Source organism: Zonotrichia leucophrys, chromosome 1A, assembly GCF_028769735.1.
Source record: "Zonotrichia leucophrys gambelii isolate GWCS_2022_RI chromosome 1A, RI_Zleu_2.0, whole genome shotgun sequence".
NCBI classification, from domain to species: Eukaryota; Metazoa; Chordata; class Aves; order Passeriformes; family Passerellidae; genus Zonotrichia; species Zonotrichia leucophrys.
The window spans coordinates 52,826,127-52,848,767 of record NC_088170.1 but is presented as its reverse complement, the minus strand read 5'-3'; the positions used below and the strand labels follow the sequence as shown (position 1 = coordinate 52,848,767).

Here is a 22,641-nt window from a genome sequence, read left to right as displayed (position 1 = left end):
TTCTAGTCACTATGTAAACTAAAAACTTTAAAAGGCAGGTCCACTGCCACTTAAATTCCTGTATATGGGATAAAACTGTCATAGTTAAAGTTAATCCTCAGCTCCTGTGAGCCCAGTGAAGACAGCCCATTCTATATTAGACTGACAACAGAGCAACACTACAAAGCCTTTACCATGGAAAAATTACTGGTCAATAGCTCCTATGAAGGGGATTGTCTCCTGTCATTTGCAGTGGAAAAAGTTGAATTGAGAAGCTGTTTCATGCATCAAATGAGTATCTTTCGTGCATCAAAAAGAGTATCTTTTTACTCTTCTTGTTGTATAATTTTCTTTCTAACACTTTGTTGTATGAAATGCCAACAATTTGAATAAAGTGACTTGTCCTCCATTCAAGTGTTGTATCACTGGTGAGAATGGCTTTACTTACCCACTGGCAACTGGCTTAGAGAAAAATAATTTCAAAGAATTATTCAAGAAAACATAGATCTTCATTTTCAGACATGAGCTGCAAAATATGCTTCAAGAGTACAATGGGCAAACAAGGTGGTGGCTGCTGTGGTTGTCTGAGGTGAGTCACTGTTCTGCTTCCACACTGACAGGGGAGAAACTTGGATTTATCCTGGCAGTGGTATGTTCTGGGGTGGTAATTTGCCTTTGGGTATATTCATGACGTATTTTGTTTCTCTCCTCCCATGTTCCCTTTTTTTACACCCATTTGTACTGTGCATTGCTTATGACTGAGTAAAAACCTTTTCTTCAAAGCCTGGAGACTTTGGTTTATTGTACTCAATTTAATTTAATTTTCTGACTGTTCTGCATGGAAGTGCCAAACAATGTGTACCTGTGCTTATTAGTGAGGCACCCCAGGGTCTGAGCTTGGGCCAGTGACTGAGTCTTGCCTTTCTGCCAGCCAGTCCCTGGCAGAAAAGTTACATCAGTGATGATACCAGAGCTGCCATCACACTGAGCTGTAAGACTGCAACGAGATTGTAAGAGCAAAGCAGCTTTGGCAGTGAGAAATCATTTTAACTGTGTGCGGAACCGTGCAAGAAGTCTTGGCATATGCATGGCACCCATACCTGGCCTCTTTTCTGTGTATGCTCAAGAGACAACAGTGTGGCTGTGTGACTGTGTGTGCCTGCCCATATCAACTCACAGAAGTCATGCACTCTGTGGGGGCTCACGCTGCATGATGGGGGCGCAAAGGACACCCTGTGCCTGTAACATCTCAGTTCCCTTGCAGAGGAAAACAGAGGCTTATAATGGTAGGTAGCACAGTCTGAACAACTCCAGCTCCTGTAACAGAAGTTACCTTAAGAAAACATCTCAAAAGGGAAGCCCTTTGAGGGGTTTTCTGTTGTGGACAACACCAAACTCATGATATACAGAGGTGAAGGAGAACAGTAAGTATGGGAGTGCTTTGCCAATTATTAAATTCGAAGGCTTCTATAATTAAAGTGTCATCAGATATTTATGTTTTCTTTTTCAAATGTCTTTTTTTCACTGACACTGCTGCGACATCTCTGATGCTTTGTTTTGTTGGATACGAAAATAAGTGTAAATATGGTAACATCAACAGAAAATGGTCCATTAAAACTGAAAAAAATACCCTTAGATTCACAACTAAGTCCATCTTGATCATCTTGTAAGAGCTCTTTATGCAACCTAAGGTCCTTTTGGAGAGTTTCTAAATAGTTGGATATTAGCATTGTAGCTTGGCATACCCTCTGCCTCCATCATGGCCGATAACAGCACTCACAGAGAATCCAAAAGTCAAAACATGGGATACATAAATTTGATGCCACTATTCCTATATGGGAAGTATGGGAAAAATAGTTCTGCAGAAAAACATAACTGATTTTTAGGCTATCCAAGATTCTCCATTCTCTTTCAGCAGAGTGGATTTTTAAGAAATATCTTGTCCAGTAAGTCAGGACTGCTATCATAGTATGATGCAATTTAGGAACAGGGTGCTTCAGTGCTTCTTACATCTCCAGGCAGTAGTCAAAGAATTGCAGTACACAATGTTAGATAATGTCTTTCAGACATAAAAAGCTCTCTATAAAGCTGGGTAGTTCTGCCTATCAAGGTCTTGCTGATGACAGTTAAGGCAGCAAAGATTTGTTGAGAAGGGATTTTCATTTATCACAGCAACCATCTAGCTTTAGGCTGGTGGGTGATTGGATGATCTTCCTCCCACCTCCATTCTGGGACAACAGAATAGGGTACAGAAAGTTTGGGTTGGTTGGAGTGATGGGCTTACCCTCTGATTTTCTAAACAGCTGTAGCCATCAGAAGCTGAGAGCAAGCTTACAGAGATTCCTCCATTGTCCAGGAGACACTGGCAAGGCATTCTTAACTCTGAGGTCTTCAGAAATGAAAACAATAATTGCATTTCTTCTTGGTAAGTCCTGCAAATAAGTCAAACCTACAGCAAGTACAAAGAAAATCCTTGTTATTCAGAATCTGTGACTGCTCACTAGTGGTGTTTAAAGATGTGCCTGATTAAGTTATCCACCAGACTGTTCTAATAACTGCAGCACAAAGTGATATGATGCCACACACATGAGTTCAAAAGCTTCATTACCTCCTGGTAGTCAGAAAAACTCTTTCTGCCTTTCACTTCATTGTCATTGTCTATCATTACTGACACTGATTAACTGCAGAGATGCTACAGACATCATTCACAGGCCTTCTGGGCTGCTTCAGACTCTGGTGCTGGAGGAGTTTGCAAAGAATGTCTGTGTCTTGGGCAATATGGGCAAAAAAATACCTGACAGAAATTTTCCCAGTATGGAAAAATATGAAATGCAAATCAAATATGCTTTGTGCCTGCCTCTGGGTCCTTTTCTGTCTCAATCTGAAGTTAATATTGGCAAAGGATTTCACTCCAAAAGGCCTGTTTCTACTCATTAAAATTACCTAGAATTATATCATTAGCTCAGTCTGTGTGGTTAAGTTACATTCAGAAACTGAACCTTGTTCACTTTCCAAACAGTGTCTGTTTCCTTCCAGTAACTCTAAAAAGAGAGCAGACAACCAGCTCAGCAGTAGATGTCTACACCTGATCAGATGGAACCCATCATCATCAAAATTGTTGCCCCAGTCCTAGATTAGAGGCTTCTCAATCCCTACATTTTTCATTGTGAATCCATGTTTTCTTTTCAGAACTCTGCATGGTCACACTACTTCATTATGCTGGGTGTATGATGGGAGGTGAAAACATTAAAATGAATCATTTGGGCTCACTTCAGTAAACCAAAGTGAATTTTTTTGATTGTGGTCTATGATAACACTTCATTTAGATTTTAAAAACAGCAGGGAAACATTGAGATTTTTAATTAAAATTTGTGGGAACATCTTGTTTTCTGGAGAGCTACATGCTCACGTTTTTTCTTCATGTGTAATAAAAACAATATTGAAATGTTGGAACTTTTCTCAGGACTGAAACTGGGCTCTGTTTAACAGCACTAAAATCATACTGAATTCAGCCAATTAGGTTACAAAGTTACAAAAGGACATTAAAACAAAGGAGAACCTGCCATATTTAAACAGCTTTGTTGTGTTTTCCTTTCACATTTGTGAAAGGAAAACCATGATGTTGATTACAATGAAATACTGGCTACAGCTGGATGACTGGGGTGTGTTTTCTGACCGTGCAAACCAATGGGATGGCCTGACTTGCTCACAGCAGCACAGCTGGATCCTTTCCACAGCATGATCTTCACTACACCTTGAACTTCAGCCAGTCTCTGACCTCGAGTTATCCCTGAAACCACTCCTGGCCACCTTCTAAAGCAGTGCTGGTTAAAAGGTCAGGCGGCAAAAGCAGGCCAGGTAGGGGGCTGGTAAACACCAGCAGCAGAACTGATAGATGTCACTTCTCAGCCAATGCCTTGGCACTGTTTAGCTTGTTTGCAGTTTGCTCTTTGTTCACTACGGCTGAGTTGAAGCCTCTCAGCAGTGTAGACTGGCTTGTGGCCAACAGTAAGGTTAGCTCCCTTCAGAGCAGGTATCCTTGTGCCTCAGTCATACCTTGGTGCCTGTAAAATGCTGCTGCTACATGGTCTGCCGCTTTCAGCTGAAAGTGTTCAAAATACTGCATTTTGCAGTCCATCAGGATATTCTAATAGCAACAGATGTCGTGTATGTATTGCATGCCCAGGGATATACTGTAGCAGTGAATGGAGGGCAAAATGTATTATGGAATGACTGTAGAGGGGAAGGGAGACAGGATAGTTCCATGTATTTTGGGGAAAAGAGCCTGGAGTGAACTCCCCAGAGCTATGCCTGGGCTGTGTCCTTGCTAAAGCAGATAGGAGAGAGACAAACCAGAGCCATGCAGGGAAGCTGCAGCTAAACAGACTGAATGATCAAAGTCTCTCTCCCTTGCCCTTGTGCATTTAGTAGCGGTAGTACCTTCAGATTGTGATAAAATGTGTCCATCGTTGGCTTTGGGAACTCCTTATGGATTGGAGCACTGGAATCTAGTCAAACCATGCATAGCTCATAAGTTCTCTAAAACCAAAACCTTCCAATGTCAAAATTTCACTTTTAATTTTAGGAAAACTGGCCTTAAAGGGAATGTACAATTTCCACAGAAAGAATAACACAAACATTTGCCCATCCAAACTCGAGCATTTTTGTGTATGGTTTGTGGCTGGGCTTTGAAGCAGCACTCTGTTGCATGGTAAAAGTCAAAGTGACACTATCGTGTTTTGCAGAGATACAATTTTGTTACAGTGGTGCCCAGTGAAGAGTCCTCTTTAATAAAAGAGTCGTAAATGCCTATTTTCAAAAGGCCTTATCTGAACCATAAAATTTATCTTCAGGCATAAGCTATAAAATAAGCCTGTAGCACTCAAGCATGATTTTATCTTTTGGCAGCACTGTAGACAGTATGTTCAAATTTGAATTGGTTTGCCCTGATTCAGTCTTTTTTGGTAACTTAAGGAATGCCACAAATTATAACCCATTTTTATATTGCTAGATTTTTTAACAGATTTCATAAAAATTCAAAGGCTGGTTTTATGCCTGCAATTATTATGGACCAATAAATCTGTGAGAAGGAGTGGCTTTTCACAGCCAAATTCCAGCTCTATGAAAGCACATAATGTTTATTGTCTTTGTAAAAATATTAATTACTAAAACTAAGATTCTGTACAAAATCTTGTACATACAAGTTTGTCATACTGGAAGACACCCTGAGGAATCCTAGTGCGTTTTTTTACATTTTTATGTTTAAAGATGGACTGGGGACTCCTCACAGAGAACTATGGTTCAGAGCAATAGCAATAAACAACGTAATAAATGTGAAATCACCTCAGATTTGTGTGATAGCATCTTATGTCAATTAAGCCAACTCTATGTCTAGAAAGCCAACTGCATCCTGGGCTACATCAAAAGCAGTGTGGCCAGCAGGTTGAGGGAGGGGATTCTACCCCTCTGGTCCACTCTGGTGAGTGGACCATGTGCAGCTGCACCCAGCTCTGGACACCGACCTGTTGGAGCGAGTCCAGAGGAGGCCACCGCCATGGTTAGATGGCTGGAGCACCACTTCTATGAGGAAAGCCTGGGAGAATTTGGGGTTGTCCAGCCTGGAAAAGAGAAGGCTTCAGAGTGACCTAATTGTGTCCTTCAGGTAAGTGAAGGGAGTCTATAAAAAAGCTGGAGAGGGACTTTTTACAAGAGCATGTGGTGTCAGGACCAGGGGGAATGGCCTCAAACTGAAAGACATTAGGGTGAGATTAGATACTGGGAAGAAATTCTGTACTGTGATGGTGGGAAGGCACTGGAACAGGCTGTGCTGAGAAATTGTGGATATCACATCCCTGAAAGTTGTTCAAGACCAGACTGTGTGGAGCTGTAAACAACCTGGTCTAGTGAAATGTCCTTTCCATGGCAGTAGTATCAGAACTAGATGACCCTTAGGGTCATCAACTCATACCATGTTATGATTCTAGGAAGAGTTCTTTTTTTCATGCACAGCAGCACCTAGCCCACTTTTCTGGGCTGGGAGGTAATGGGGCAGGGCCCTACCTACCAGGCCAGGCACAGATATTGACATCCAGGAGCATGTCTCTGTTTCCTCAGACTGTGTCCCCAGACCCAATGGCTGCACCAGCAGCCTACCTCCAAAACTGCCAGAGTACCAATTCATTGCCTTCTCTTATGCATCACCCAAAAACCTTATCTAATGCTCAGCCCTCCTAACACCTGCTCCACTCAGAATCTCGGGCCTCCCACTTGTCATCAGGAGTCTCAATATCCAAGCCCATGTGTAGTTCCTCATTGCAAATCCATTATCTGCTGACAGATCTGTGTTGTTCATCTGCAAAGCCATGCGATTGCTAGCTACAGAGCCACAGGGCTTCAGAGCCAAGAGTTGTTGTGCAGCAAGGCCACCCCAGGAGATTCACTGGGCATGGTCACTATGCTCTGTAGGCTGAGGTTTCCTTTTCAGTTGGTTTGGCAAAGAGAGAGAGCACCAGAAATAAACCACAAGAAGCTTCAAAGGGGTGCAAGGACCTGATGATATAACCAAAAACCAGCTTGGAAAAATTCATGCTAGGAAGTAGGTAACACAGAAGTACTTTTGTTTTTAGGAAGAATTGCAAAAATATTGTGATTAAGATAAATGAAGAATCATCCAAATGAGCTTGTTAGTCAAATCATCTACACTACTGAAAAGGAATTGCATCTAAGCATTTTTTGTTGGTATTGCCAGATGGCAAAATTAACCGTCTTCCACAGAATCATTAGGATTGGAAAAAACCTGTAAAATCACTACATCCAGCTGTTAACCCAGTGCTGCCATATTACCACTAAACCATGTCTGTGGAAGGAAGAGAGTAGAAGAAAACAAGTGGAGATAATAGCCTTCTGAGGGAGAAGGAAGAATTTCTATAAATAACCATGTCATTTGGTGAGAAGATTCCAGCTGCAGGAGGCAGCTCCTTGCTGGAATTAGCTCCAGAGAGGGAGGAACACAGCACACATTCAGTATGCCTAAAAAGCGAGCAGCTGCCTGAGGATACCCCTTAAAAAGCTTTTGAACAGCACATGTCTGGTATTGCCAGAAGGGAATGTTCATAGGGTGACAGGCTGGTGATACCTACACTCCAATTCCCAGACCTGCTCCTGAAGCAAAATCCCATGTGCTTCACTGTCACTTCTATCTGTACAAAACCAGCAGGTTATACTTAGGTCTTAAAAATCCTGGTAATTTCTATGAATTTGCCTTATCCTCTGTTTTTATTTCACAGTCCCCTGAGGACTTTGAACTGCCTGAATTTGCACAGAAATTGTTAAGTTTCTTCTGCTGCTTAGCTGTATTTGCTCCTGTTTGAAAAAAGAAGCTCATAATAAACTTTAACTGTATGTAAGAAATTACATTAAGGGACACAGTCCTTTATGAAAGTACCTACTAGCAATCTTTTTGTCTCAGAGAACTGTTGACCAGAACAACTGATCAAAATTCACTCCAAATGAGTTTTTACAGAGTAAAAAAAAATCCAGTTTTCCCATTCTATACTGGATTTGAATTGCATGTTATAACTGTGATCAACACTATCATGATTCAAAAGCTGGAAAAACTTACTGTTATTTCTGGTTTAGCATAAATTTGTCGCTGATATTTCAGATAGATGTAATCAGAATGATGTGTTCAGAGGTAATTATTTTTCCAAAAAGTCATTACACAGTACATTAGCCAAGGAACAGCATTTTAATACCTGGCACTGCATAATTAATTCAGCCTACACATGAAACCTGAGAAGTTCACCCAAAAGAGGAAGTAGACCTTTCTTATCACCTTTGACTTGCTTACATTCTTGTGGCTCACTGCATATCAGCAATAAATTCCTGCTAAATATTTCCATAATTCAGATTGGTGTGTCATCATCCAAAAATCTGGCAGGAGCTGGCCTGCAAAAGGGCAAGCACCTACAGCAAATGGAGCAGATCTGCCTGTAATCAATTGCTCTCTCAACCTGCATACTTGGTATGCCTCTCTGAGAGTGAAAATGGTGCTTCATTCCCACAACACCCTGTGGAGAAGAGCGATTATAAGCCACACAGCCTGGAGTGTGCTCCTCATGTGTGTCCTCAGATGCCCAGATCCCTGAGACAGCTGGAGCTCTCTGGAAAATGGAACTTTTGCAGCATCTTCTGACTGCTGCAGCCTAAAAGCAGGAACTCCATGTGTGATCGTCTAGCAAACCCCAAATCCCCATTTCAAATTCCCCGCAGTGTAAAATGTGAGTGGGTAACCAACAGCTGAACCACTGCAAAGCCTTCCACCTACCTTCTGCAGAAAGTACCCAACTGGAAGGGGTAGTTCCCAGCAGCACAGTGCAGGCTAGATGATGCTACACTTAAAGCCTCCTCTTCTCCTTACAGATGTGCCAAGTACCCAGGGAGTTGGCATACCATATTGCTTTTCCTCCTCTGAAGGTTCCAGGTCTTGCTCCCTTCATGGGACATCATTAAGAGAAATAAAATCTGTAGAGGTCTTTCATGTTTGGGTGTTTTTTTAATTTAATGTCATTAATCTTGCAATTTGAGTAGCTGGTAACTGGCTAAGAACATTATTGGTCAACATGGCAAAAAAATCCAGTGACTCACACCTTCCAGACTGACCTTTTTCCTCCACTGGACAAGTGACTTTTGTTCAGTTCTACAAAAAACCAGTAAAGATCATTCAGATGAGCATACCCTGGGCAGTGGAGTCCCCTGGGGAGCCCAGAAAGATCCCAGCCTGCAAAGGCCAGAATTTGGTGTTACCTATGCAGATTTCAAGGGGTTTTCCCAAACGAAATAGCCCATAACCAGCAAAGAACAGGAAGTCACACTTCCTCACACAGCCACATGAAAAACGATTGACAGTAATGGCATTTGCTGCATTGTGGTAGTTTCTCCCTTTGTCACTCTGTGTTGCTCTGTAGTTCTGTCAGTGGTTCCCAGCACTGGCTGGCTTGGTCTTACCATGACAGCTTTACTGGAAACTGTTGTTCCCACTGTTATTCTTCACAGAATTCATCTTTTTTTTTTTTTTTTTAATTGCACCAAGAAGTGTTTGTCAAGCGGAAATTCCCAACTTTGAACAAATTTACACAGATTATGGTCTATATTACATTTGCCTAGTTCCCTTATAGGAAACTGGGAACAGGTTGTGCTTTTAGAATTATCTGGTTTACTTTCCCTGAGTTACCATCCCCTGAAAATGAAAAGAAGCTGTGTTGCAACTGGAAAGGATAACCAGTTTTATAACGGGTTGTATGTCCACTGATAACCTTGGTTGTTGCCCTTTTTGTACTGAGGCTTAGCTCCCCAATATTGCAGGCAGCCATCAGAGCCAGGAAAGTCACATAATTACCTGGATGCTGCAGTTAGCTGTTCCCTGCAATGGCACAGCCACCATGGCACAGGCACTGATTCCACAGATTTTCCCTCTGGATTCTCTGGCATAATTCTCCAGTTCATATTATCTGCTTAAAAGAGTACCTGGATTTCACCTGAAAGCTTTCTCATCTGCAGTCAGCTAAAGCTAGAAAAAAAATTTGGAATGAGAACTGACATTGAAATGGTTGCCATTGATGGTGAAGATGCAGTTAAAAATCAGTCTGTCAGTTCAGCCTGAAGACAGAAAAGTTTAAGAAGTTGAACAATTTTCACAGGGGTCTGAGGAAAGAGATAATGAAAGAGATAAGAAAAGATGATTGATTACAGCTTTTAGGTTCTTACCTAAAAGGGAAGCAGTTCTGGCAACAAGTCAATAAATTAGAATTCACCTGAAAGACAAATACTGATACTATATACCTTTTCTTCCCCAATGACAGATTACGTCTTCCCACATAAACAGTTGGAGGATGCAAATTACTATAGTAAAGCAGATAACAAATTACTAAAGTAAAATAGCTGAGATGAGAAGAAAACATGAAACCTACATCTTAAGCCAGTTTTTCAGCACAAGGAACACGTAGAGCAACATAAATATTTTAATATCTCTGGGAAAACAGAGTAGGAAAGAGAGAGTATCATCACAATGCAATAAAACAATATTATCTATATGGGCTTTTTTTGTTGTTTGTTTGGGTTATTTTTAATAAATGAAAACTAAGAGAAAAGAAGGGCTAGTGAGAATGTAGACCTGGAAGCAAATATTGGATCTGCAAGGCTGGATACAAGTATGCTATAAACAAACAGAGGTAATTCTTTATGCAATAATGGGAGACACATTAATACAAACTAATAAGTAATACCTCTGTAACACAAGAAGCCAGGCTTCACAATCAAGCAATTTCCTCTCCTTAGAAACTATGTCTTATTGTGTGCTTGTGTGGTCCCTGATGACTTGGACCTGCAATTCATTCCTCACTCATAACCTCATAACAAGGGATAATTTGACAGCAGATATATCCTTTATATATTGTTTCAAAAGGTGCAACGTTAGTCATACCGTGCACATTCCTCTCGTGTGCATTCCTCTCATATATAGCCTTTCAACCTTCTTCTTTTTCCCTTTTCATCTAACTGGAATTCAGATTTTTATAGGAAAAAAAAAATTGCAAATTCCCATTTGCTTCCCATGCTTGCCTTTTCAAAGTGGAAGGACCTCCTGCAAGGTCTGATGTTGCTAAATTAATAAATAAAGTTAGTCAGAAATCAAGATTAAGATCTGTGAGGTAAAAAAAAAGGCTTGCTGTTTTGACTGTGGTTAAGTGTTCCGTTTGAAGAAATGTTCTTGGAGCCCTGAAGATGAAACAGAAACATCATGAAAAGGAAACTGCTGAGGATAGATAGAGGTGGGTGGGAAATGGGTGTCTGAAGATATGTGAGAAACAAAAGGGATGTGAAAAAGTTGCTTAGCTGCCTTGTCACAAAAAAAAATAGGGAACTGTGGATTTCAAGATTTGCAAAAACTTCTGTGACAGTTCACAGCCTTGTGCCCATTTTTCCTCTGAAAGCTGTACATGGAATAACACTAGGGAAATCAAAAGAGCCAAATCTATGGGAGATCCCACAAAGCCCTTCAGCCATCATGGCAATGCCACCAGTGCTTTTCATAAGGAAAATCATCCTCAGGAACAAATAGCACGAAACAATAGAATATAACAGATTAATCTGTAATTGGCTTTCATTTTCTTTTATGAACCCAGATTTCTTTTCCTGTGAAGCAGCAGGAAAGTCACCCTCAGAGTAATCCTTCCACCTCAGGATAAGCAACTCTCCTCAGGAATGAGCAGCAGCCAAAACAGAGCCACACCTGGGCCTGCCCCCTGTCCCTCATCTGTTAACCAGCATTGCATGTGCATGTGTTTGTTTCATGAAATGCATGTTAGAACAGGAGGGCAGAGCATTTCATCTACCTATTATATATACTCTTTCCCAAATAAATGCTTCAGAGATGTTTTCCTGGCACACAGATGGTTTTCTCAAGCTACAGTCTGGCTCAGACACCAGGTTTTTAAGTCTGTTTCCACTGGGGCACAACATTGCATTCCCTGTTTGCCCCAGAGTCCCTGCAGAGCTGCAGTGCTGCCTGTGCAAATACCCCAGCACAGCCATGTGCTCCAGGGCCAGTTCTTGGGCTCTGACCAAGGAATCCTGCTCCTTCCCATGAGTTTCTCACACACCAGGCAAAGGCAGCTCAAAGACACATCAGTGTCGGGGTGTTGATCATCACAAGTTTGCACTAAAATTCAGTCTCACCAGTCCCCAGAGGAAGATTCCAACCTTGTTTGTTCTCCTCCTCTGTACCTCAAGGCCCTGCTTTGCATTTATTATTGCACAGTTGGATGGAAATCCATCTTCCCTCTCCTCTTTTCTCTCAGATCCAATGGGTAATTTGCACACTTCCCAAATTGTGGAGACAGGGCAGGATAAAAAGTCAGTACCAGAGCTCAGACACACAGTGGCATTGGCAATCGCCTGGCTTCACCTCCTACTGACTGAGCTTCTGGAAACTTTTAAACCATCACATTGTAGCCTTCAGTAATCCAGTGCACCAAGAGAGGGAAGGCCTCTGTTTCCTCCTCGCTCTGCCACTTTTAAGAGAAGGAAAAGATGTATTGCTACTGAGGAGTCTTGTTGGGCTTTGAAAACACACAGAGCAATGGCATCCAGAAAATTTTCCAAATGGACTGACTGAAAAATCAGAGATTTGTCAAGAATGCCAAGGAATGAATAAAGAAATTAAAGGAAAAATAAAGCACATAACTGAGTGTCCTGGGTCTTGTGTGGAGAGTTTTGTGATGCAGTTTCAGAGGAACTGTGCAATTGTGGAAGTACTTTTCAACACAGGTTGAAATTTCCCCATCGGACTCCCAAATGCAGCAAGACTTGAGCTGAGTCCCAATGGGTAGTCTGTTCTTTCCTTACCAGTCATTATGGTTTAAAAACTGTGTTCAGTTTTTCACAGTTAATCAAATAAATGCTAAACCTACGCAGCTGTTGAGAAACACTTGATAAAAATCACAGCTGAGAAGGTGAAGAAGACTAATCCAAAGCAACCACTGCTTTGCATAAATTAAGAGATTAATACAGAGATGTATCATTCACTGCAGCACACTTCCCTTTGGACCACTTCCCTTTGGAGCACTCCATGGATAATTGCCACTCAGTGCAATGCTGTTCCACAGTTTTCCCTTTTGTCCCCAACTCTGCTGTTAGCAATCTGTCTGAAGACACTGATGTCTCTAGTGAGAAGAATATGAGGACAAGGTAGAGGGTGTGGAAAAGGTATCTGGCAATTAAAGAAGAGATGCTGAGGTACATTTTTACTGCTAAAGAGGAAGTACATGTTGATTTCTCAACTTTTGAACATGCTTGTAAAATATCCAGCTAATAGTATAAAACATTTGCCAATGAGCCTACAGTATTCAAGCTGAACATGAAAAATTACAAATGGGTTTTGCAACAGAGAGCAGCTGATGATAAAATAGTAGGTGATTCTTAATGCTGATAAAAAAAAAAAGTGATGTGCATGGAAAAAAAACAATCCTATCTCTGCAGCTACAGAAAACACCACTGACACCACCACAACCATCACCACTCCTACCGTGAACCTTAATTGATGCAGAATGTGTCCTGTGCTGGCTCACAGGGCCTTGATAGACTCATGAAAACAAACCAACCATAATGAGTAAGCTGCAAAACTTTCTAAAGCTGCCTGTCTTGCACAAAAAGATTACAGTCCATATCTGATACTGTCAGATAGCCTGCTGCTCTAGACAGAAGTGATTTGGACTGGAGGATCAGGACTCTTTTCCCTTCAAATACAGCTATGACTGCATGGCCACACCATACATACCATATTTAGCACCCTACTTACTGTACAAACATCCCAGTAAAAAGTGAACATCCTGTGCCTGGGTCTTCCCTGCAGATTGGCTCAGGGCATATTAACATTCATGGAAGTGTTACCAGAAACTGTCTAATGCAAGGGAAGTGTGAGCAGTTGTCTATTTTTTCTTATGAAATTGCTTAGTTGAAGGGATATTAATGAAGCATCAGTCTCTTCTGTCCAGTCTACAAGAAGCAGGGCCTGAAGAAAGCATAAAGCTGCATTTTTTTTGTAATATAGTGCTGTATTCTGTTTAGCCATAAGCACTAAGGATTGAGATCCTGGATTTTCAAGAGTTCCATGTTGTCAACAGTTCAGTACTTAGAATTACTTGTTAAAAACAGGCAGGCAGTTGTCAGCATTATTAGATGGAGGAGAGAAAACAGGACAGAACATCTCTGTGCTGCTGTATAAAATCATACATTATCATATTTTGTATACTGTATACAGTTCAAGTGGTTGCCATATAAAAAATGACTAAATAGACCTAAATTCTTCAAACTGACAAAAAGATCAAGAGAAGACAACATAGCAGTCAATAAAGAATAAAGAATGTGGGAAAATAAGTACCCAGAAACAGTTCATTGTTCTTTTTGACATAAACATTAGAGCTCAGTGAATGTCATAGTGGTTGGTGACAGGTTTAAAGCAAGGACAGATATTTCACACATCACCTGCTCACCCTGTGGAGTTTAATGGAATGGGTAATAGAAAATACAAGATTTACATGAGTCCAAAAAAACACTTAGGTAAATTTCTATAAGGAAACCCCTTCCAGAAATACTAAACACATAAGATTAATTAATTCATTCACATAAGAATAATTCATTCATTAAGTTCTTAAGAAATGCAGATGAATCTGTTGAAGACAGAGTACAAACTAGACAATCATTTGATTTGATGCAGTACAAACTCTCATATCACCTTACACAAAGTTAGGGAAGCCCGAGGTGCCTGGATAGATTTGTGGAAAAGGTAATGAATGGTTCAGAGAAGCTTTGCTCCTGACTAGGAGCACTCTGCAACAGATAGGGAAGGATGGGATTTACAGAGGAAAATATTTAACTGTCTGTGATTTCCTACTTTCCCCAGACAGTGGTTTTTGCTTCTTCCAGCTCCTTACCATCAGTTTTCCCAGATGTCAACCATCTGGGCTCCACTAACAGGAGAGAAAATATATTGTTGTGTGGCAAAATGGGAATGTGTGCTTCTGCTTCCAGCCTCACAACCCTCCTTCAGGGTGGACTTGATGTCATTAAGAGAAGCAGCTTGTTTCATCATGAGATGCAACATGGTTGAAGGAGGAGCATCTTTGTCACAGGACACGATGAAAAGGTGGGTGTAACCCCACAAAATATCCCAACAGCATCTTGCCCTGACTAGTATCAACAGGGACATAAATTTTAGCCTTTAGAGGAACTAGCAAGGATGACAGCAAAAGCACAGAGGCTTATAATGTTCTGATCCAAAGCCGATTAAAATTTGCCTAGTGAGAAATAGATTTGATTCCTCATGCATATGATTTGTTCTCTCGGAATAAACCTATAATTACTCACATTTCAAAAGCTGTTCCCTATGCCTCATAATGTAAAAACTTGGTTTCCATTTACCTGGAAATGATTCATTGGACTTCACAGAAGAATGAAGAGGTTTTGTGCTTCTGGGAAATGAAACTCAATAGTGTGCACATATTGCCAAGCAAAAAGGAATACAAATGAAAAATGTAATCCATATTTGACTGGAATCTACTACTAATTACTACAGATGGCTTACAGATCCGAGGCATACTCCTAGAGCAGGACAATGTCTGTTTTCTTCGTGACAATACTAAGTGAGCAGGGAACAATATAGTTTCTGGTGGGCATGGAAATTGTTGCTGTCAGGCAGTGGTTCACAGGGCAGATGATACGCAAGAGAAAATTTCTTGCAATTTCCTTTTTTTTTCTCCCTTTGTTTCAAGCTTCACACGGATGAGCAGCACACACCCTTCACAAAAATTCACAACTATCAGATTAAACATAGGGAGTTGTGGTTATGAATTATATTACAATGAACATTCTTTTAGTGACACTCACACTTTGCTGTAGTTTTTCAGAATTCTGTAAAGTTGTTTATTATGCTTAAAAGCCATTTCTTTACAGACCTTAAGAAATAGATAAGAGAATGCTGCTACCCTGTATACTGAGTCTACAAAAATTATCTTCATTAAAAACTTGATTCAATGGTTCTTCATTTCTGTGAGCTAGAAAGAATATATTGGAGTATTTTCTGGAAAAAGAGAATGGAACCTTGTGAGAGTCCGAAATTAATTAACTTGTAGTGTTTGGGTCTTTTAAAATACTGGAAACACACATGGTGCATTCTTGAAACACAGTCTCTACTCTTCTCTTGTACTGGAAACAGAGCATTGGTAAGCTGGAGTACAGCTGAGCATCCATTCAGGAATCACAGAATCCTCTTTCATCTGAGGCAGTAACACAACAGCAGCAATTTTTGAACAATTATTTCTTGTGATATCCAATGTCTCTGCTCCAAGCAGTAAGAAAGAGCCCTCAGAAGAACATTTATATTATCTTTGTGGTCCTTTTCATGCAATAAATCTTAGTCTGCTTGTGCAGCCTAGGTTGTATATATGGTGCAGCACAGCAACCACTGGTTATTTGGTGAATATTCCCCTGACCACAGAAGCAGATAGAAGTCTGGTCACTTTGGTGCTTACAAAACAATGTCACCTGTAGCATAGCCTTGAAGAGCTAGAAATGGGCCTCTAGAAAGAAGCCTGACGGTCACAAAACACCACAGAAGTGAGCTGCCTGCAAATGTGACAAAGGATTTGATTCAGGTTTGATATTTATGACAGTTTTCTGGTCATTAACTCACAGCCTCAGCTTGAGTTTCTGAAGGAGGGGACTATGACTGAGATAGCTCATTTGGCTCAGCTCAGTCTCATACCTTAAATAAGCCAAGACAAAATGGGTGAATTTCAAACAACACTACAGAACATATATCCAGAAAAAAGGCTGGCATTTGGTTTAGACAAAAAAGCAAGGACAGATACCAGATTGCTGTCTGCTCTTGCAGAGCAAGTTATCCTCAGTCTGGAAACCACATTAGTCCTGATCAATTAATCTATCCTGACTTCCAGTAAACCTTTTCAGATTAACCATATTCACCCAAAAATACAGTTAAGTGATTTCCTACACAGCTACACACTCAGCCATCTTAGCTCAAAGACAAAAAAATGCTTGTACAGCCTAGAAATATTCTGACATTTTTGGACACTCATGTGAAGGGTTGTGGCACAGGTAAGGAACTGGGTAGGTAAAAGAACACATCAATGGAACATGCAGAACATTCAAGGGTTATTATGATATTGGCATCTGCAGACAGACAGAGAACTGTGCCTTACCAGAATGAGCTGGCAACAGTTCAATGCAAAGCCTCTCAGCTGGCCAGGGTCTTGCAGAAAAATATCAGTGAGTGAAAACTACAGATGTAGAAAGAAATCTGGATTTCACAAGGAATGTGAATAGGGACCAAAAGAGGAAGAGCCACCTGAAAGGAAGCTGACTACCACAGAAGTACAGTGCTGTAAGATTCATTATCATATTACATAACTAAAGTCAAAATTTGCTTCTAAAAATTTAAGGGAAACTGATGTAATGCAAAAGAAAGAAGAAGAAAAAGCTCTGTTAAGTTTCACTAGTTTTAAGGGCGAATATGGTCATGCAAGAACTATCAAGGGTGTGTGGGTGCACCTTGGTATTTCTCCACTTGTTTGAATCACCTTTGCTTTCTCTCACCACTGATAGACAGTTATAATTGAAGAAAGGAATAAAAATGACAGGCTGTTTCCACAGGCCCAACAAACTGTGAGGTCCCATAGGTAAGTAGCCCACAGACTCACTGGAGAGGACTCCCTGTTACACAGAGAGGTTCTGGTTCAGTTTGCCTCCCACTCATCCTGGAATTGTGCCCCATGAAGAAGGCAACAAGATAATGGATAACAGGTATGAAGGTGAGAAGCAACCAGGTAGGGAAAATGTATGTATTGGGTTCAGAGCAGCACATCTGTGGTTACTCTCCACTCATTTTCCCATTTTACCTGGAGGTTCTGAGTGAGGAGCAGCTGTGAGTCAGGAATGTGAATGACACCAGCGCTGCCCAACTTCACCTCCCCCTTCCCTCTCCCACCTCACAGTCTTTGTCCCCTCCAGCCCATTTCCCCTGCCCCACCTCCAGTCACCCCACCCTGATTTCTGCATGTCTGCATCATTCTTCTGCCTTTATGGGCTTCCTTCTGCAGGCTCCATGTACAGCATTTCCTTCTGAGTGCATCTCCCTGCCTGAGCCCATAGATGACTCAAAGTGCCTTCTCCCCACCTTTTATCTCTGGGATTAAAAAAGTACATTCTCCCCATCTTTTATCTCATCCTATCTCTGGGAATTCTTTTTGCTTTTCATCCTTTCTACTTCTAAACACATCAAGTCAGGGATTCTCCCATGACAAAACTGTCCATCAAGCACGAATCCAGATTCAGAGTGCATATAAGCAATGTAAGCGAAGCTTGGAAATCTCTGCAGGATATGTTCAGACACTAGAACCTGTGAAATATATGAGAATAGTGGCTGTGAACCCAAAGGCAAGAGTTGGTTTATTCTATTGGCTATGATAGGGAAAGGTACAAACCCTTAGAGCACATATGTGGAGACAGAACTGGAGAACACAATCCCATCCACAGCTGATTTTGAAAACTGACTTTTAGAAGTTAGGTAGGAACTTATATAGCTTTAAAAGAGGATGATTTAGGCTTCATTCTCTAGAATGTAGTGAATGACATAAAATATATCTGACAAATTTTACCTATTAAAAAAAGTAGTCTAGGAATTAGGATCTGTTTCTCAGTAGATAAGATGTCCTGGTTTTACTGTATCAGATATATGTTAAGTTATTTAGATCTATACTAGATGGACAATTAATCTGTCTGATGGTTCCCAGAAAATAATAATTTCTAGTGTGCTTGTGAATCCAATACCAGAACTAGCCCTCATTCATTTAGATAAAGGTTTTAAAAATGGCACTTAGTGCCACATGAAAGGGCCTATTCCTGCAAAGTATGAGTCACCAATACTGGCAGTGGCTTGACATGCTTATCACAGCACATACCACAGTGGAGATGGCCACGATACACAGAGGACCACCATTCAGTTTCAGAAGGTTTTAAACATCCCCATACAGAGTAACACCATGTCTCATCAGAAGGCTTCAAGGACCTGCCCATTTTGCTCTGTAGCCCAACCTTATATCCCACTCATGTTGATGCCCTGCCCTGTGTGCCCTCTGTTCCCTTTGGTGTTGGTCAGTGCCCAGGGCACTCCCTGGCCCATTACTGTCAGTGCTGCTCACCTGCTGCTCACAGCTGTGCCCACTGGGGATGGGGCTCAGCCCAGCCCCATCCCAATCACCACAAACTGTGTTCCTGCAGCTTGAAGGGGTGGAAAACCAGCAGGGCAATGGGAGGAATAACTCCCATCATTGTTACTGGACTTGTAACAGCTTTGCAGGTTTACACAAAAGGGCTTTCTGGGTAAGAGAGAGAAAAAGTTTTCTTAATCCAGGAAAAATATTTCTGTGTGCAATAAAGAAACTTAAAGGGGATATGAGATATAAAAGAAATTCACCATTTTTTTTTAGGCCTGCTGGTACAGGATGTGAGTAAGGGGAACTTTTCACACTAAATTGAAGCAAGTATATTTTCTTCTGTTTATTAAGCATAGGTATGTTAGACTTCAGGTTGAAGTCTATTGTCAGTAATGACAATTCAGTCAGTCTGCCACCTAAGGAGCTAATGAGCAGACCAGCTAATGAGCCCTGGAGCTGGGCTCCTTCCCTTCTGCTGGCTCACACAGGCCTGATTGTGTAGTCCAGGAAGTGAAATCAGCAGTAAAGTACAAAAGTAGTCACAATTTCTCTTCCCATTTATTTCCTTGAAGTAATTTATCAGAAGTCCAAAAGGGACAGGTCAGGAGCAGAGCCTGCAGAGCAGGACTGGTTCTGCTGTGGCTGTTGTTACAGCTTGGTGAATACACAGCTGCTCTAATGAGGGATGTGGCAATCCAAGCACAGCACTCAACTGTAACTTGCTGATACCAAGGAAGTGTAAGTATTACTGCAAATAAAGAATACTGCAGCAGCACCAGGTTGGTTTCCCACACCAGACCACATGTCAGCATACCAAGAAAATAAATCCCTAAGTAAGCGGAACAAAATTGTTTTAATTTATGTCTTAATTTTAAATGTTGGTTTCAGGTTTGTGCAATGCACTAGAAATAATGGAAAGTCTTAAAAAGATTTCTAAAAAGCATCTTATCAGTCTTTTTGCTATAGCTCAATGATATTCTGATATATGCTAAGATCTCAGAAGAGCTGGGATATTAATGCTCTGTGATAATACTAAGAATGTAAATATTAAATTAAAAACAAATACATGCAGGTTACCTCAAAATAGGGTCCTCAATAAGCTTATTGTGGACTGGGCCAACAACAAGCAAGAAGGGAATTTCCTTCAACAAAGGAATGGAGGCTCTAGACAATTAGCCAATTCTATAATCTACACATAGGGGATTTTTGCATTTGACTATTGCTACAACACGTTTACTTGTACATTGGTCAATATTGCAAAATTATTGCATATTTTGGGTGAGAGAAAGAAAACATTTCAGTGGTCAGCAGAGTGTAATGAATACTTATAGGGTTAGGAAAGATTTTATTACTACCTTCTTTCAGGACTGACCTACCAGTGTTAAAAATGTCTTGTGAAAAAATTTAAACACTTCTACTTCTGCAGCTATGAAGTCACAAAAACAGAGGAGCCTGTAACTTCTCCAGAAAATACTGTACCTCAGTGGAACTTCTTCCAAATGTGTTACGTGTATGGGATCGTCCAGTCATCATCTGGGAGAGCAGAAAAGCTGCTCCCAGAGGAAGCAGGAATTTTGTAATTAGAAGAGACAATGTTTGGCTGAAGCAAAAGTATCAGAAAAGGACTTATACAGATCTGCTCTGGAGACAGTCAGAAAAGCTACCAGCAATTTTCTCACTACACAAATGCAAATAGGCAGACCTGAGCCAAAGTACAGAAATACTATTAAGGATTATTTGGAAACATTTGCCATCAGCAGGAATGTTGTAAGCATTTAGGTAGAGCTGCCTAGGCTCCCTTTAAAACAAGTATGCAAGCAAAATGAAATATGCCTGGAAAGTACCTGTCTCTCCCCAGTGGCCATCATGGGAGCTTAGACTATTGTCTCTGGATAACCACTTGACTCTCAGGTTAAATGACATCTTCTATGTTCCCTGTCCAAATTTTCCTGTAAAACAGGACCATGCTTTGGTATGGCTGTTTTCTTTGGTATTTTCAGCACTGCAGCCAGCAAGAGATGATGTACTGCAAGAGAGTCAGTTTCTATGCAGCTGAAACAGGACTTTCTCACTGAAAGCACAGGGCTTAGTACAGCTGTTGCTGCTTCAGGATCTCAGATGAGCTTGTCACTGGAGGTGGTGTTTTGCTTTAGCCTTAGATACACCTGTATCATTTCAATTAACTTTCAGTCTGAGGATATATTCATAAAGTTGATCTTAAGATATCATGGCAATAAAAATCACTCTGTACAAAATAACCTCTCCTGCAGAAAAGACTTTCCCACTGGAAGAAAGTGAAGAGAGCAGAGTAGTGATGCTCTCTCAGCAGGGTGGCCGAGTGTCTCGTTCCTGGCTGCAGCCTGAAAGGTGTTAGAGCAAAAGCAGGGTAGGTCAGAGCTTCAGGTTCACAAAGGAAGTAACAAAGTGCTCTAGGAATGCTGCCCTGCCACCTCTGCTTTTGGAGCTGCAGCACTGCTAGGAATGAGACTAGATCTAATAGATGAACAGTCTAAACAATAAAGCTTTTCTATCAGAAGAGTCAAGCAGAACTTGACCTCTCCAGGGCACCTCAAAAATTCTTGTCTTTCAATGCATGGATATGTCTCTTACACCATACTGTTAAAAGTGTCCATGAATGCCTTGAAACAAAACAAAACAAACAATTCTTAAAACCCCAGACATTCAGATGGAAAATATTTTTTATTGATCAACTAACTTCTTGTTCCCTTACTCCTCACTCATATTCCTGATCTCACATGATCAATTCCACATGGTTTCAGGATATGCTATTAATCATCTTTTATTTTACTTTATTCCCATGTTACACAACAGGAAGCATGTTTGACAGGACTATTCAGTGAAATAAAGGCCAAATATTTGTTAATCAGTACAGTGTGTCATATTATCCTGAACAATTGAGTATAAATACTGATATAATGGGGAAAAGTATTTCCATTAAACTGGTTCTTTCTAGACCAGATTTCCACAAGACAGTTTTAAATAGCAATCAACCAAAGACATGTACCACCTCAGACAAATAGGAAAATTATCTCCAAGGCAAACACAAATGCAAACACAGAAAGCAGTTGTTAGATATACTTAAAGAACATGGTCTGTCATGGTGAGATCATCAGAATGGCATGAGAAAATCAAGACAGGAAATTGCGAAGAAGAATAATGTATCAAAGCTGAGAAAACTTCCTCCATTATTCATTTCTCAAAAACTTATGCTTATGTCTTAAAAATGAAAGCTACCAACAAGAAAATCTGAAATACTTGTTCTATAGTTACACAAAGTACCATGAAAGTATTCACTTATAGCATGTTTTGTATAAATACTACTTCAGATGGGAAATGTGGACCTGATTTTCTAGGTGATCTAATTGATGGTGTTCACAGGGGTCCCAGGATGAGGGAAGAGACAAGGATCTGACTCCATGTTTCAGAAGGCTTGATTTATTATTTTATTATATATATTAAAACTATACTAAAAGAATAGAAGAAAGGATTTCATCAGTAGGTTAGCTAAGAATAGAATAGGAAAGAATAACAAAGGTTTGTGTCTCGGACAGAGAGTCCAAGCCAGCTGCCTGTAATTGGCCATTAATTAGAAACAACCAACATGGGCTAATCACAGATGCACCTGTTGCGTTCCGCAGCAGCAGATAATCAATGTTTACATGTTGTTCCTGAGACCTCCCAACTTCTCAGGAGGAAAAATCCTAAGGAAAGGATTTTTCATAAAATGTGTCTGTGACATTCTAAGACGCTTTTTTTAAATACTGGAAAATAAGGAATCCTAATCTGAATTTGTCATATTACAGCAGGCTCAACTTGCTAAATTCTTCACTCATGAGAATAATCTCACAGTAAT

At 40.6% G+C, this 22,641-nt stretch overlaps 1 long non-coding RNA gene across 1 annotated transcript; it reads left to right on the top strand.

Moving 5' to 3' along the window:
• Window positions 1-18,880: 18,880 nt before the first annotated feature.
• LOC135457913 (uncharacterized) lies at window positions 18,881-21,992 on the top strand. Its single transcript, XR_010442796.1, has 3 exons — window positions 18,881-18,933; window positions 19,340-19,505; window positions 20,194-21,992. It is a non-coding gene; the product is annotated as an uncharacterized LOC135457913 (long non-coding RNA).
• Window positions 21,993-22,641: the final 649 nt, after the last annotated feature.